This window comes from Spodoptera frugiperda, chromosome 6 (assembly GCF_023101765.2).
Source record: "Spodoptera frugiperda isolate SF20-4 chromosome 6, AGI-APGP_CSIRO_Sfru_2.0, whole genome shotgun sequence".
NCBI classification, from domain to species: domain Eukaryota; kingdom Metazoa; phylum Arthropoda; class Insecta; order Lepidoptera; family Noctuidae; genus Spodoptera; species Spodoptera frugiperda.
Window position 1 is genome coordinate 9,957,658 of NC_064217.1, and position 17,112 is coordinate 9,974,769.

At 34.8% G+C, this 17,112-nt stretch overlaps 1 long non-coding RNA gene across 1 annotated transcript; it reads left to right on the top strand.

Annotated features, from left to right (window-relative positions):
* The first annotated feature begins 7,819 nt into the window (after nt 1–7,819).
* LOC126910756 (uncharacterized) lies at nt 7,820–9,866 on the top strand. The gene is made up of 2 exons (XR_007705363.1): nt 7,820–7,888; nt 9,745–9,866. It is a non-coding gene; the product is annotated as an uncharacterized LOC126910756 (long non-coding RNA).
* Nucleotides 9,867–17,112: the final 7,246 nt, after the last annotated feature.

Sequence of the window (17,112 nt, forward strand, 5' to 3'; positions counted from 1 at the left end):
ATAAATATCTACAAAAAAGTCCGCGACACACTATACCTATCTATGTCAAGTGAGGCACAACAACAAAATTTTTATTTAAAAATCTTGAATTTTTTTGGACTACATTTAAACGCGTTTATTTTACTCATGCTATTAATCCTTATCAAAATAAATTATTTCATCAATAAGTACAGTTTATGTTGATAATATTTGGTCTTTGAATGATTAAAATTGGACGTTTGGTTTAGAAGTTGTGGTGAAATTAAAATATTACGATTTCTGCTGCACGGCCCTGTCTGTCTGTTACGCTTACGCCGCTTACGCTAAATTTAGTACAGAGATAGAATAGGCCCTGAAGAACAACATAGGCTACTATTTATTGCAAAAAAATAGGGGAGAGTGGGTAAAAATAGGGGATGAATGGTCATATGGAAATTCGTCAATTTTAAAGCTCTAACATAGGCTACTTTTTATAGCGAATAAAAAGGGTAGAAGTTGTTTTAATTTTGACCACCAACCACTAACACAACCACGCGGACGAAGTCGCGGGCAAAAGCTAGTATACTATATAGTGACAAGACATACCAGGGTACTTAGTAATAAGTAATGTTTTAATTAATATTGTGTCTACGCAATCTCTATATAATAAAAATCAATTGTTGTTCTTATTTGTCCATTGAATTTTGACTTACTAAGCTCGACAGCCTGCAAAGAGCACAAGTATTTGAATAAATGGTGCTATCAAACTTTATATTTATTTTAAGTATTGCCAGCTCAAAGTTATGTCATAAATGGAATAAATACAGGTCGGATCTCGAAGTTGGTCCGCAACAAAAATGTCGGATGAAGTTTCTTACTTCCTACAAAAGATTGACCTTTGAACAATAAGTTTAGTATTGTGTTAGGGGGTAGTTCGTATGGATGGTAACTTTTTCAGTATGGTTTATACCTAGTGGGGTTATTGCTGGCTGGGGTTTATTATTTCGATGGGTATTCACGAGTCATAACATACTGTCTAAATTTTCGTTTCACACCGATGCTTGAATTACAAGAATTTCGTCTCTAGATACTTACTCAGTCAAAGTTAAAATTGTTTATTTCAAATAGATCAGGAAGGCGCTTCTGAACGTCAAAGCAAATATTAACAATGTCGGTCTGTCGGTCAGTTCTCTTGTGAAGCTATGCACGACAGGCTCTACATACGACCTTCTGAAACACGGAGGAGAGATAAAAAACAGCCAAACTTAATGTAGAAGTAAAACTGACACCAACTCAGGTCTGAACAAGTTAAGTAGTACGAATAAAATAACATTTACCATACCACTTGATAACAAACTATCCTAGAATATAACAATATCCTTTTCAAAATAATGTCCTGCATAAAATATAATTAAAGTTATCTTAATTCTTCCACGGCCGTGCTCTAAACTCGTTACATAACATATTTTCTCTTCATTATGTCGTACGTTGGGCGACATTTTTCCGCCACGCCCTCAACGTGAATAAAATTCATATTAATTATAACAGTTAATTGAGTTCATAGTTTGTTTGCACGGACTAATTAACCGGCGTGATGGACAATTTTGTATTTATTTTAATAATACGGTATTATTTAATGATGTTGCTTTTTGAACTGGAATGGATTTTAGTGGAGTGTTGGAGTATATTATAAACTTTAATAACTTTAACGTATATGAGCGGATTGGATATATTTGCCTTTCCTTGTAAATACTTTCAGTTTTTCTCTAAACAATCTTGCAACCCAACAATTGAAAATTAATTATGATGTTTTATTCAAGTTACTATTTGATGCTAGAGCCAGAGCCATGCTAGAGGCTCATATTCATGAACAGCAATCCACGACACACGACGCGGCTTCTATTGTCTATCGTAGCACCGCGACAGTCGCCGGTTCTAGTAAGGTTCGAAACTAGTCGATTTCCTCGTCGAATAACTATGTGAGTATGCTGAAAAACATACTTATTAATTTAGTATGTCTCACGAAAGTTATAATATAAACCCAACAATTACACCAAAACAGTCTGCTTTTAAAAACTATCATCAAAGCAACGTAAGGCAACATTCATAAAAATCCATATACTTAGTTTACTAAAAAAAAATATAACCGATCCCAGTTCCCCTAACTTTTGAAACAAAAGATTTTCTTCCAAAGAACTGTGTGTAACCTTGTTGAAAAGTACCGTGTGTGGTCCCGCGGCCCTCCAGGTGCGCTGGTCGCATTATCCGCGCGTTGACTATGCTAATTTGTCTTTGTGGTTCGCGCGTTGATAACGCCACGCGCCATGTGACATGGCGGCGAAACTGCAATGGCGGATTAACGGATATTTGAATATGAATTTTGAATATTGTGGTTAAGTGCTACAGGTTCATATCTTATATTTTTATATAGTATAGTATAGTAAAGTTGTGTAAAAAATAAAGTAAATAATTAAATTTCATAATGTTAAATGCTTATCTATAAAATTACTCACCGCCATACTCAGAGTCATTTAATGGTTACTTAACCAAGTCCTTAGGGATTGTTTTCAATACAAAATCGTTACTAAGGAATAGTTTAAGTAATCATTAAATATCTAGTGCGGCAGTTAGTTAAGTTGTCTGTCACAAAAATCCTTTCGTGAATAATTTCCAAAAACTCAACAATTTTGTTATCTAATCACTAGAATACTAATACTAAAGTCATATACCTAAATACTTTTAAACTGTCAGCTTAAATACCTCCATTAAAACATTTATAAACAAAAAAAAAACCGTCTACACCACCCCGTACATTTGCGCGGTTTTACACGAGGGTCGCACCGTCCTTGTTCGCTTCAAAAATGCAGGGCAATCTGCATAACAGATCACATGCGCTTTGTTAGTGTCATTTTTGAGCACTAATTGGCTGGGCCAAACGGTAATGCTATTTACTACTTGCATACACGAGTGGTGCAGTCTGCATGTTAAGCTGATGCGCTGTTTGGTAATGAGGGTTAAATAACCTCATTATTGGCTACGTTGTTATAATTACTACCTGTAAATGATTTTTTTTAAACTGTTTAAAACAGTGTTACCTACTTTATGTAAGTAGATTAAGGTAGATAAGAATAAGGGCCCATAGTTCGGACATATTATTGTATTAAAATTGTAGACCACTCTGTACACTATGGATAGATAATACATTAAAGTGATTTGATTTGATTAAGTAAGTTTTTGCAATGTCTTATCATTATTACCAAGGGTATGTCCAAAACTTCTCCTTATTGACGAATATCAACAATATTGTAACCATCAATCAAAAGGCAGGCAATACCTTTGGTGCTTCGCGTGTCTTTAAGCAGCGACAATTGCTTACTAGGTGATCCGTCTACTTGTTTACCAGCCTATACCATAAAAAATTGGACATATGATCTTTATGGTGTGTTGGTTACTTAAAAAGTCTGTATATAAAAGGTTTTAAGACAAATAGTGGTAATCATGAGCGTGTTTCAAAGAGAGTAAGATGGTCTGATCTTACGATCTGTAGTTTGTGTAGTTGGTACTAGTACCATACCATTTGGGTTTCATTAAGAAATACCTGAATTATATCCTTAGACAACACAAAAATGGATCAATAGAGTACACTACTCGTATAGCTATTTGTATGTCCCTTTGTCGGTAACCTAGGAATTTGTTTATAGCACATTATTGTGTCGAATAACTGAGATAGCATTCACTTAGCGGCTCTTCACGAATACCTTGTGGAATCCGCGGTTATTGGAACATTTTGCGGGGTATTCTAATGTTAACGTACTAATCAAAATATAACATAACGAATATTACATGTTTAATTCCCTGAGGAGGTAAACAGAGGTGCGTATATTAAATATTACCTACTTTACCCCCGCTGTATTATGAATATCATGCAATTTTCTGTTAGTTTGTAATGCTACTGAAGTTTTCAACTTCAGAAAACTGAAACAACTCAATAGTGCATAATACAATAAGGAATAAAATAGTAACCTTTATTTGGATTCGTACTTGTGACCACTTCGGTATTAAATTACATGTAGTTTATTGTAATGTACATTCTGTTAGCGTCAGCTATTACTAAACGCAAAACAAAAACAAACTGCATAGAGAGTTTAAAAATTATCAATTTTCTGCTGTGTATGAATGAAAACAAGCAATTGTCTATTTGCATGTCAAAGGTTCATTAAATGTTGATTTATTTATCATGTGCCTTTACAGCAAACAGCAGGTGTGATCTATAAAATTCACACAGTAATTTAGCAACATATTTTGCAATGTTTACCTTTGTGGTATAAATATTGGCAGGAGTTAGTCAAATGAATACAAATTGGTTTAGTTTTAATTGTGATACATTTTTTTCACTGGTGGCTAGATTAGAGAGCTTTGAAAATTTGTGTAAATATTTTTAGCTAAATACACACTGAAAATAAAAAGTCAAAGGTTAATTGTAGTTTGTTTTTTCATAGTATGTAAATGAAGTCTCCATATAGTTGGGCCATTACAAACGTGCGAACTGTCACGTTAAAGGAATGTGACCATGCTGCACAACTGGCACAAGTGTTAACAAGAGATCTGATAAAAATGGCTTATCGATGGCGAAGTACCAATACTTTAAGTGTGGGAGCGAGCGGTACGAATGGGCCAGCTCGACCGGAGTAATACCACGGCCAACAAAAATCCGAATTTAACACAAATTGAAAAAAAAATCGTTTCATTTCTTGGGTTTGCATACATTAGGTTATGATTTCGATTAATTAAGAAAAATTACAGTTAGGAGGTAATATTCCTTCGCCGTCGTAATGGCAGTTTGCACGCTTGTATTGGCTCAGTTATAGTAAAAATGCCTTTGAAACCTCTGTCCTTTGTTATTTCCAATGTAGTTTATATATACAAGGGTACAATATTTCTACTTGTTTTTTACTGTTTTCATATTCAGATCTCAGACAAAGTTGGAAACTATTTTACAATTATTATAACCGTGTTTATACAAATACCCAATGATATTTTCGCAACAAGCAATAAAAACGTGTCTTTTTTTAAGCAGTATACGACTGAAGCGTGCTTCGCTTATATTTGCGGGATTTCTGAAAAAATATGCGTGCCCGCAATAAAGTTGCAGAGTTGTGACGATGCTCGACAATTTGCTTGTTTTTAGTTTTTTTTTCTGTATATTTTTTTCTGATGAGTCTCAGTCGACGAGATTCATATAATTATTATGATGTTATTATCACATACGGAATTAGAATATTCGACCTAAAAACTAGAAAATTCTTAAACAAAAATAAAAAAAAAAAAATTATTGAAGATAAAAATCTTGACAAAAATTAATTCTCAATAAAAATCCAATAAAAATAAATAACAAATTGACATAATTATGGGCCGAATTGAAAATTTTCTCCTTTTTGGAAAGACGGTTAAAAATGTAAGAATACTTAAATTCTTTTTTTGAAAAAGAATACCTGTATCTATTTTATTCTGAAAAAAAAAAACAGACAGGGTGCTAAGCTATTCAATATCTATTTCCCTGTCCATGAAACAAAATGAAAGGTCAGCCCTCACTTCCTTAGTAATTTAGGGGCACTCTTGACCAAACCAAGTGGTTGAGCCCTCCCTAAGGAAACTCTACGACCTCCCATAGGTTCAGTAATTGATAATGAAAAGTAAGGAGTCCGTGTTGTTCCCTCCGGGGTTCTAGATTTGGTGAGATATTTCCGTGGAATGCTGACCAGGGAAAAATATGTTTTTCACTTAGACAAACCAACAAACAGTAGTAGAAATAGCTTATTTCTACGAATCAGAAGGAATTGGCATCTGTTGTTAATAGATGTAATATATTATAGACTTTATTTTCAAAAATGTGTTACTTTAAATACCGAAAGTAAAAAAAAAACTGCTATCCACACAATGAATAAAGAATTTAATAACATTCCCTCACACAGTTCTCTAACAAAAGCATTTGTCCAAAAATCTGTTCAGAACTAAAACCGATTATATAATCGTAGATCTCATGGCGCAGGGAATCCTACTTATATAGCAGACTCGCCCGGGAAGAATAAATTGTGCCCGAGTGAACACAAGATGGCACCACTCCCGACACAGATGTGTTAAACAAGGGACGATTACTCAGATATGGTATTGCAAAAAAACGTGTCGGAATCGTGTAGTTAGTTGTAAAAAGTTTGGTGTTAAGATACCGTACATGCAGTTTCATTATTGAGTTCAAAGAGGTTACAAAGAGGGAAAGAGAAGCCCATATGATGAGTCACGTTACATGAAATATTTTGTTATTGTGTTGATCGTAAATAACGAGAGTTAAAACTTTCACGATTTATGAGACGTTATTACTGACTTCGAAATTGTGGTCGTTACTTCTGTGGAGAAAGTAGTGTGTTCAAATCTAGCATTTTATTCGTACATCCATGTAGAGCGCGTGCTCACTGGGCGGTAATCTGCGATAGTTCTTGCGAATGCATTTAATCCGAGCTGACAAACGCGCAATGACAGACTCATAGATGCTACTCCCGATTATGACGTTATTTACTACGCTTTTATAAAATGTATGGCGATTCACAGAGCACTGATATGATGATAATTTCAGGAGCGTATTTTTCGATTGTCAAGAATTCTGGATATATGTATAAAACGTGACTCATTTTTAATAATGAATGGGGTTTCCAACTTATTGAAAAATGTTTCGAATTTTTACCAGATCCTTTGGTAAGTTTAAAATATTTTCAATATAAAAAAGGTCCTGTTATTTGAACACCAGGACACCGTTCCAGTTTGGGTTTTTCTCATTCCACAAGGAAAAGTTACATTCAAAAAATAACTAAACGTACATTAAACAAAATATAAAATTCTGGGAGAGCAAACGATAGGCTTTTTGGCACACAAACCTTCAAAATTGACCTCTCGTCTCGATAATGGTCGGAGGGCCCCCAAAGAAATATTCATAAATTATGTAAGACCTTAGTTGGAATTCATAATGGACGGAACGAACCTTCCGAAATATTTAAATATATATCTGAGCATACTAGCCTCCTGCCCTGGCTTTGTGGGTCAGAACCAGACCAATGTCCCACATTACATAATACCTATGACGACATCACTTTTTCACTCCATACTCCTATAAGCTAATTAAAACGGTCCAATTTTAAATTACTATTAACGTCAGCACCCAATATTTTCACCAGTTTCCAGCCAAATAAAAACTTCACCCAACAAAAGTACAGACAAACCTTACTTTCCATTTTTTGGTAATTTATCAAGCTTTTAAAATATCCAACGTGTTTGAGATCCTTTTAAAATATGGCACAGATATATATTTGAGGATGATCCCGGGTGAGTTAAATGCAAGATGAAGTTGGTCTTAAGGGATCCGGTCTCTACATATAATGGTTAATGGAACAGAACAAGATTTTTTTGAAGTCGTCAAGTACCTGTTGCGTAGTTGTGTACAGAGGGCTTAGTACGAATTTGGTTTTGAATTGAAACGAGAGCGCGTTTGGCGCTCTGATTGGTTGGTTCATTCATAGAGTTTGAATTCTATTCTAATTTGCTTTGATTTATTGGATAATAAAATAATAACATTTCTGAATACTACAAATTCTGCGAGAGATACTCCCTAGACGTCATCACATCACCCCAGTCACATCGATAGCCCAGCCTTATTACAATGACGTATTTAAAGAGTCGAATATTAATATATTCATAATTAGTTCCCCATTAAAACCGATTAAAACCTTCGTCGTCCCAAAAGTTTAGTTTAGAAAGTTTATTTGACGAGCCATTAACTCCCTTGGGTACAAAATGGGACCAAAAATAGATAGGGGCAACTACCCAAACGCTAGCACTGCACCAAATTATCAGCACTCTGAATAAATCGACCAATTCTAAGGTTTTCACTTACTAATTTGGGTTTCCACACTTATAAATAAATAAATGCATGTTTTTGGAATCCTGTTATTGGGAAAATCATACTTTGAGACCTCAAATTGGTGGAAATTATGTAAACAAACATTTGTGTCCTACAGTTTCTTCTGTTTTTGCCTGTTTCTTGTGATCGCCGGTAAGGACACGTGTTTACATTTTATGATATATCGTATATTTTACAAATTTAATATTGAAACTACTGATTTCTCTGATATTTGAGATAATTTTTGATGATAATCTGAAGAGTAGAATTTGAGGTTTTGGTGATTAATTGGTAAAATACGTAGTGCTGATAAATGGATCGCATATTTTGTAAATTCTAAATTATCAGCACTGGTGCTGATAAATGGAAAAAAGTACATAAATACTAATTTCATATTTTTTTTATGTAAATGATGTTTATTTAATGCAAAGAATTAATTTTGTTTTGTAAAAGTAGTTTATACCATCAAAATCCAAATGTTAGCATGGTGCTGATAATTGGATCAGAAGCATGCTGATAAATTGGTTTCCCTAGAATTTCATCATTTCTTCTTATTTGTTTTTATTAATTTTTTCTCTTCTTATTTTTTGTTTTATTACCAGTAATATTAGCAAAAGATTTTGTAGATGGTATGCAAGCTACGACAACTTTTATAACAAATAAACAATGTTATAATAATACTGGAGATTGTCTTAGTAGTGCGCAATTGGTATGTCTTGATAGTCAACAATATTTACTAACACCAGTCAAATTACAGGACATTTTGATTACTGAAAAAACATCTGAACGGAAAGGTGTTAAAAAAGAGATTGACTGGGCCATCGTACGTAATCGTGTAATAGACCATCGTAATTCGTTGTCATGAAATAGACTAAACAATTTAATACGAGAAATGTCAACAAAAGTAGGTATACTTGTGTTTTCATGCGATGACCAAGTCAATCTATTTTATTTAAAAACGTAAAATTTATGTAATATTGATTTGATAAACATTTACATAATAACTTAAGACAGAACGTTTCTTAAGTAGGGACGAAATAAAATAACCGACTTGGTATTACATGGATCTCACATTTTTTTACGGTACACTATGAGGATAAATATGAGGATAAATAATAACACTATGGAGATAAACTGATGAGGGGCGCGACTTGGATTTTTTACAGAATGTTTTGATGGTATCTCACTTCTTCTTGTAGATTCAATTATTCCATTAAACAATAAAATGTAACTGTATCAATAACTTTGTAATCTCATACATTTATATGGGTTTACAAAGTTATTGGTGTGATGAAATTGTAACTGTATCGATAACTTTGTAACCCCATACATTTTTATAGGATTACAAAGCTATTGATGCAGTTGATGTATCTAAAAAACTGGACTGAATTTACAAAATATTTGATTTTTCCCTTGATGTAGGTACTAAATACTAATTTTATGTAAACATTTTAAGCTTCTATGTCTGTTAAAAGTGCCTTATACTTTTGATGATCTGTCAGTCAGTGACAAAATGAAAAAACTTTAACGTGTTATAATTCTTAAAGTAATTGTTAAAATTTAATGAAAATTCAAATATACCTTGTTTTTACAATGCCTGCTTAGTATTTGAAAATTCAGGCTTCTTGTTTTATCCATAATGAAGTTATAGGCGGTCGAAATTGGCTTGAATGGTTTCGAGAAAAGGATGGTACGGCCGTGACGCTTTTTTTTGCTCGACTTATACAGATAAAAGTATTATTAGATTATAAGTAATTATTATGTTACCTACTTACATAAAAATAATTAAAAACAGATTTTAATAATGTAACTAATTTTTTTAATGCAATTCCTAACAGTGATAGTTAGGTGCTGATAATTGGGTTGCTCTATGCTAGTAATTGGTGGAGATGGTGCCAGTAAATGGTGACAGACCCATTTTTTATTCTTACTTGTCTAAATAATCTTGGATAGAGGTCAATCGTGCTTTTCTTTTACTATCGTCTTCCTTATTAAATATTATAACTATAAAATTTACCTAAACGGGAGAAAGCCTTTTTTCACAATAATAAATTGACTTAAATTAGGACTAACTCTTAAAGTGCTGATAATTGGGTACTTTACCCTATGCGAGCTCATTACTCATTCATTATGACATTTATTTGAGTTATGTGAGCAGGAATGGTGTTACAGTTATTGTTATATTTAATGTTACTGACGACACGTCATGCATGCAAAATGCGTGATAACTGGTGTATTCAGTTTAATATTCATTGAAGTGTCTTTTTAAAGGCTTTTAATTTAAATTCTTTATATGATACAGCGTTATTACAGCTTTTTTCATCACCGTTTTTAGTACCACTGCAGCTGGCTGCATTGCCGGCGACTATACGTAATTATAACCAACGATCAAATCACGAATTAAAAACTCCTATAATAATTTTACTCCAAAAATCTCAGTGACCAATTTGATCACCCCACCCAATGTAGTTACATTAAAGAATCAGCAAATTTTCAAAAATAATCCGTCAAACATGTCATATTCCACCGTTCTCAAAGGTGGCGTTCAAACACAATATAATTAGCATCTGACACGAAGAAAATTGATTCGATCATGAACAGTCGACGCAGGTATGTACCTGCAGGATTTGATGTGACAACTCGACGTTATTGAGCTCCATTCAAATTTTATTTTTATTGGAACATATTGAGAGGATCAAAGTGTTCAGGTGAAAGGGATCAGGCAGACGGAGTGATTGCTTATGCTTAAGTAAGAAGATCTGTTAATTTTTGGGGGTGTAAAATGGAAAAATATGTTTGAGTCTTTATTTTTAAATCGCAGTCACACCAATCAGTAATGTATTGTATAGTGTATTTATTTTATTGTAGGATAAAGATTGTCTCATTTAATATTAAGCAATATTCTTTGTTTTAAAAATTCTATTTCTCATTAGTACCTATACATTGCTACTCGATCTATTCAATATGTCATGAGTAAACTCACCATAAACCTTCAAACAATTTTCTAAACCTAGTTACAGATTGTTTAGCAAAAATAACTCAAAATTCTTTGTTAGAAAAAGTCTCAATTTGCCCTGGCTTGCAGCGAAACGTTCCTATTCCTCACGTTTCTCGCAGCATTCTGTTTAACTCGGCTCGATGAAGGCGACAGACGGCTGGCATCCACTTAAGCCTAATGAATTTTTCGCATAATACGGCATTCAACCCCGGATTATACTATTCATCGGGGCTTACAACAGGTGAAGGAATTCTGTGCTCGTCTTATTCAGCTGCAGTACAGTCAGCTTTGTATATGCTGATTGAAGTTCTCTATTATCATTTAATTTTGTAGTAGGTAATATGGTGTGATAAGAAGAATTGCTAAGTAAGATTAAGCTGAAATGGTGTTATTTTGAATGGGGTGTAGGTACAAAAATAAGCGTAGAATAGTTGGTAGCGGATTACCTCGTTAATTATTTCAATTTATTCACTTGGAAAAAATTAGGGCTAAAAAGTACTTTAGTTCGGAGATTGTATATCTATAGACACTTTATTTAATTTTTATCAACAAATTAATATTATATCAACATCTTCGTGTTTAGTTAATCCAGTTAACATTCGTATTGTATAATAAAACTATCTATTTCCACAGAATAACAGGCTTCTCTATCCAAATATCCAGCCAAATCCCTTCCCTAGGAAATCATAGTCACATTCATCACAGCACATACACGGCAGTCGGTGTTAATGTACCAAATATGACCTCCGAATGTTCCCGAACATTGCGTAATATTTCAGCACCAGGGTACGAGTAGGACGCGACGAATTGACGCCCGTGATATATGTCGTACAGTAGGACGCTACCCTAATACTAATATTTTAAGGTTTACGTGTAGGTATTGTGGAGGTTTGTTTTAGAAAACTTTTGTTAGGTATGTTGAGTGCTATGTGGGTTTTGTAGCAATGGTGACGACACTGCGAAACCTATGGAAAATGGATGGTGTCCTGATAATATCAGCTCCATTGATTTATTAGATTACGTTGCTACTTGAAGCTATTTTCCTGCATTTCATTCATTTCTTAAATATAACTATGACGAATTAAGCCATTAGAGAAAACTCATACGTTACCTCTTGAGAATACTAATAGAATGATAAATGTTTAGAAAAAGTTATAAGGTTCATAAGCAAAAATATCACAAGCATAAATCAAAAAGAGCAACAATAAGTTAGTTCTAAACGGATAGTTCTATAGAAAAGCAGTTGAATTTGAAAAGCCTTCAATATTATAGTGATTATTATCTGCATCGCTGAAGAAAAGGCTCAATTCTCCGGCGCGTTGGTTCAAATCAGGCGGGAAGACGCGCCCCTTTCATACCGCTTTGTTAGAAGTGCATTGTCGGGCGACAGCATTGTGCGGGATTCAGTTTTCTGCCTACGCCTGTATTTCCTCTGTGAGAACTCAATACAAAGAATATATGAAAACCTCCTTTTATTATTTAAATACGAAACACAAAGACTTAAACCGTTTTTATTTTCGCTACAAACAAATAACAATACAAGTTTCCAAATGTATGATTCTTCCATAAAACTTTGCAAACATTTCCAATTTAACAAACTTTGGATTCCAGTTACGAAAAATACACTATAGTTATAATACTTTGAATGTCTGTTAAGTAACTGTCTAGACCAAGAGCAAGACTAGTCAACGAACCGCTATAATAAGTAAAGGAGCGTATAAGGCCGGCACTACTTCAACTTAATACCGACCAACTTAAACTAACAATTTTATTCACGACTATAACTTAATTTTATTCTTTGCTCACTTATTCTCAGGGCGATTTAACTCTGAGTTTATTCTGTGGCTCCTTCATTTTATATCAGCGTTCTGTGAAACTGGCGCTTCTGCTCATTTAACTCATAACGCGACTGAAGACTATGGCACGCTGTCTGTTGCGCGTTCGTTAAGGACGGCTTCGAGATCTCTTGACGAGCTGACAGCAATGGATGCGGTTAGATCGGATACTATTGTTATCTTGGGACGAGACTTGAAGAATAGTTGAAAGGAATTGTGCAGTACTTTAAATTGCATTTCTCGTTGAATAAGCGCGCTTTATTTCGAATGCTCATTGAAAGTGGATGAAAGTTAAATTTGTGGAAAGTTGAGACTGTGGTGACAATGCAATGCTTTTTATGAGCGCCAGGAGTACACTTTGTTTATATGAATGAAACACTTCTGATTGAATAGTTTGTTTGGAAGGAACTTAATGCTTATTTTGCGAAGATTGTTGAACCATTTGCTCCATAGTAACAGTAATATTTTAGGCGATGTGTATACGTTTTACGACCCTATATCGAAAAGCCCGACGTAGGTCCCCAGGTGGCGACCCCAGGGCTAGACAAGTGTCACTCTAACTTGGTTTTATTTGTAAATTATACTTTCCACTGTTTTGTTTATAATTTGATAAATATTTAATGTCTATTTCAGGCGAGAAATACCTACTATCGTAGCTTTTATCCCATTAATTTCACAATACACATTAGAAAGAACATTTGTTAGAAAAATACCCCATTTTGTTTGTTTATGCGATGATACTTAAGAACTCCTAAGCGGAATTTAATGCAACTTTTACGACGTTTGGAATGAAGATAATTTAAAGCCCGTGTAATTGAATCATTACATTGTTTACGGAGCACGTTAACCTAATTATTTTATCAACATTACAGTAAAATATCCGATAAAGTTACTTGGTATTTTGTAATAAAGTAGTCTGTCTGTATGTTTTAGCATTTAATAGTCTTTCACAGGGTATTGGACAAAATGATAATCATAATAGAATATTGTCATAAGAAGTGTACCTCTGCTGACCTCTTTTCGAAAAGCATTTAGTTTGAAACAAAAACACTATAATTCAAAGGCACGTCTGTTCCTCCGAAGTATACCTATCAGTCCAAAGTTAAATAGAACTACTTGAAGACATTTTCTAATAAAATTGTGTAAAAGTACATTTAGCGGGTCCCGGGGGATCGGATCGGGCCTTTCTGCCCGGACAATATGCCGGGAATTGACTTCGGGATTCGAGACAACTCGACTATTATCCGTGGTGTGCTGTGCTGCAAGTTAGACGCGAAACTAGAGTTAAATCTATTTACCTTATTATACATTTGTAAATTATTTATTACTTTCTCTTTTCCGTCAAATTTCGTCTGTCAGCCCTATTTTATGATTATACTAGCCCCACACGCAGGAGATATTGCAAGTGCAAGTGTGTACATAGGTGTACTCTCTGTACTTTTTATAAAATCGCGGGAGATTCATGCTTCGGCACGAATGGGCCGGCTCGACCACAGTGTTACCACGACCTCCCAGAAAACCGAAGTGAAACAACGCTTGCGTTGCGTTTCGTTGTGTTAATGAGGTTATCGGTGGCCTATTTTACCTCCCTTCCCAATCTTGCTAATCCCCGATTACCAAACAAACCTCAAAAGGCCGACAACACACTTGGAACGCCTCTGGTGATTCGGGTGTCCATGGGCGGTGACGATTGCTTACCATCAGGTGATCTGCTCGTTTACCAGTTTATATCATAAAAAAATCTAAATAGCTCTTTTAAATTTTGATTATCTATAGAGAAGTCATCGTATCCGCTCCCTCCTACAACTCGCAGCACATGAAATATAAGAGTGTAGTGTCGGTGCGAGCCGCTTTGTGTCCCGTACAATGCTGCGGTGTATTAGCCTCGCCACACGCGGCCTCGTATTACACCTGCAATCACATACGTCTCGTATTACTGTTCCACGAGGTACGAGCTACCACCAGCTGTATCAACTGTTTATGAGATATTGTGGCCGCGGGGAGAAATGGGATTATTTTGTAGAAGATTGTCTTGTTAATACAGAAGTTGTATTAGATTCGGGTAGGTAGTTAAGCTACGTGTTCGGTTAGATTTCTGATTCTGAAATTCTTCTTTTGGCTACTCTATACTATATATGACTATATATGGCTACTCTATACGGCTACTAACTGACGGCACTTAAAGTAGCTCATCAGAAAATCATCCAATGATTTCTCTCACCTTAGGCGAGGGGAGAGGGAGTGTCAGACTCTTACTGACTAAAAACCACCCCGTTCCTACTCCTGCTTTTCGAGCCAGAGCCCCGGTAAACCCGCTAGGTAGTCCGGAGCTCCATCAACTACTGCAAATTACCTTTATATCATCGTCTCCTGGCGACCGCCATAGAAAAAAACCTAAGTTACATTATGTAAACAACAACTTTTACGTAACTGATTCTAAATATACCCAAACAATTTACTAGCAATAAACATGTACCTCCAAGCAATCCCGAAATCCCGCGACGAACTAAATATACCCCACAGATAGTGTAATCAATCCATCAGATTAACGATTAATAGATCAGAGAGTGATTACTTGACGCCCCAAGGTCGTTGACCTCACTAAATGAAGCTGAAAAAGTTAATAAAGTGTTCAGCTCGGGCGACTGATCAATGTGGCCTAAAAATAAGTTCTTTGAAATAACTTGTAAGTTTCTCGATTATATTATATTGCAGGGTGGCCTTCAAAGGTCGAGTGAGGTGGGGGGAACAAGGAGGTGGGAAGGGATTTTTTATTATGATCACTTGTTGGTAAATTAAATCTGCAGACTGCCTTCCCAATCGCCGACTCCTCAACAACCCTTAATTTCCTAACTCTCAAAGACCGGCAACGCATTTGTAACGCCTCTGGTGTTTCAGGTGTCCATGGATTGCTCACCATCAGGTGATCCATCAGCTCGTTATCCGACATAACAAAAAAAAATGGTGGCAAATATATTGTACTCTAGTTTTACTTCACGGATGGTTTATTAATTCTAAAGCGGGACTGAAAAATCGTGGTTAACCAACTACTTTAACTTACACTGAACTAACAAGGCAAAGTCTTGTAAACAGTACCTTTTGTGAAACTGCATGTGAACTACTTACAAACTGAATGCTTTACACGTACGAGTAGTATGTTGTCTGGACAACATACAAAGAGGAACTACTTTCACCCCTTAATAGTTTTTACCAAGTAACTTTAAAAGAGTGCATACAATAGAAGTTGTTCCTGTATTTAGTGTTTAGAATAATATATGTTAACATTGTATGAGACTAACTTTTGTCCGCGTCTTCTTTCACATGGCATAATAACTTCTGGCAAAATTTTAGATTTTTGACATATTGGTTTCTCCAAGATGTCAATTCCGATACAGTCATAAATGATGACTGTATCGGAATTGATTCAGTAGGTATTTAAGTTTTCTTTATTGTGAAAATATCGAAACTGACATAGGTATTACGTCTTTTTCCAGGACTATAACTATAAAAGATAGTATAATTTGTATTTGTAGATCAAACAAAAGTTTTTCATGCGAGATTCTTTTATATATAGAGATCCGGTTGCCTAATGTCGATGTATAAAAATCAATTGCTGTTCTCTGTCTCACCAAATCTCGAGAACAGCTGGACCGATTTGGCTAATTTTGGTCTTGAATTATTTGTGAAAGTCCAGGAAAGGTTTAAAAGGTGAAAAAAAAAATGTTTGAGTCGGTACCAAGTTAACTGTGTCAGCTAAATTATCTTTAATATAAAGTATGCTAGACTATTTTTTAATTCTGAACTCTTTGCAGGTCAAGTACGAGTAAAAAACGTGCGTTTTGAACTGTGACGAATCACAGACGGTATCGAGGGACTAGAATTCAAAATTAGATTTCAAAGTTTTAGGGTCAATTGATGATCTTAATACCTAGGAGACCACTAGCAGACTATCTCATCTTTGCGTAGATCATAGGTCAATCGTCAGTTTGTTAAAGAACGTAAGTTGTTGTGTAAATTTTTTTTTTTTAGATTTTTTTCGATTTTGTAACAATCTCAAGCTCCTGAAGTTAGTTCTCGTTTCAATTGAAGAATAAATGTTTTTTATAATTTACTTACATATCGTCACGCCTTTCATACCCGAAAGGGTAGGCAGAGGTGCACATTGTGGCAAGTAATGCCACTGTACAATGTACACACTTAATTACTCACTTTACTTAATTAATTTACTTACCTATGTATAAAATATGAAAAGTAATTTAAAAAGTTTTTTTTAAATTTATGTAAACATACTTTACGTCCCATGTAATAAGGGGTAAGCCTATTGCCATATATTGACTACAATTCCAGACTCCGTGCCTGAGAAATTTCCGAAA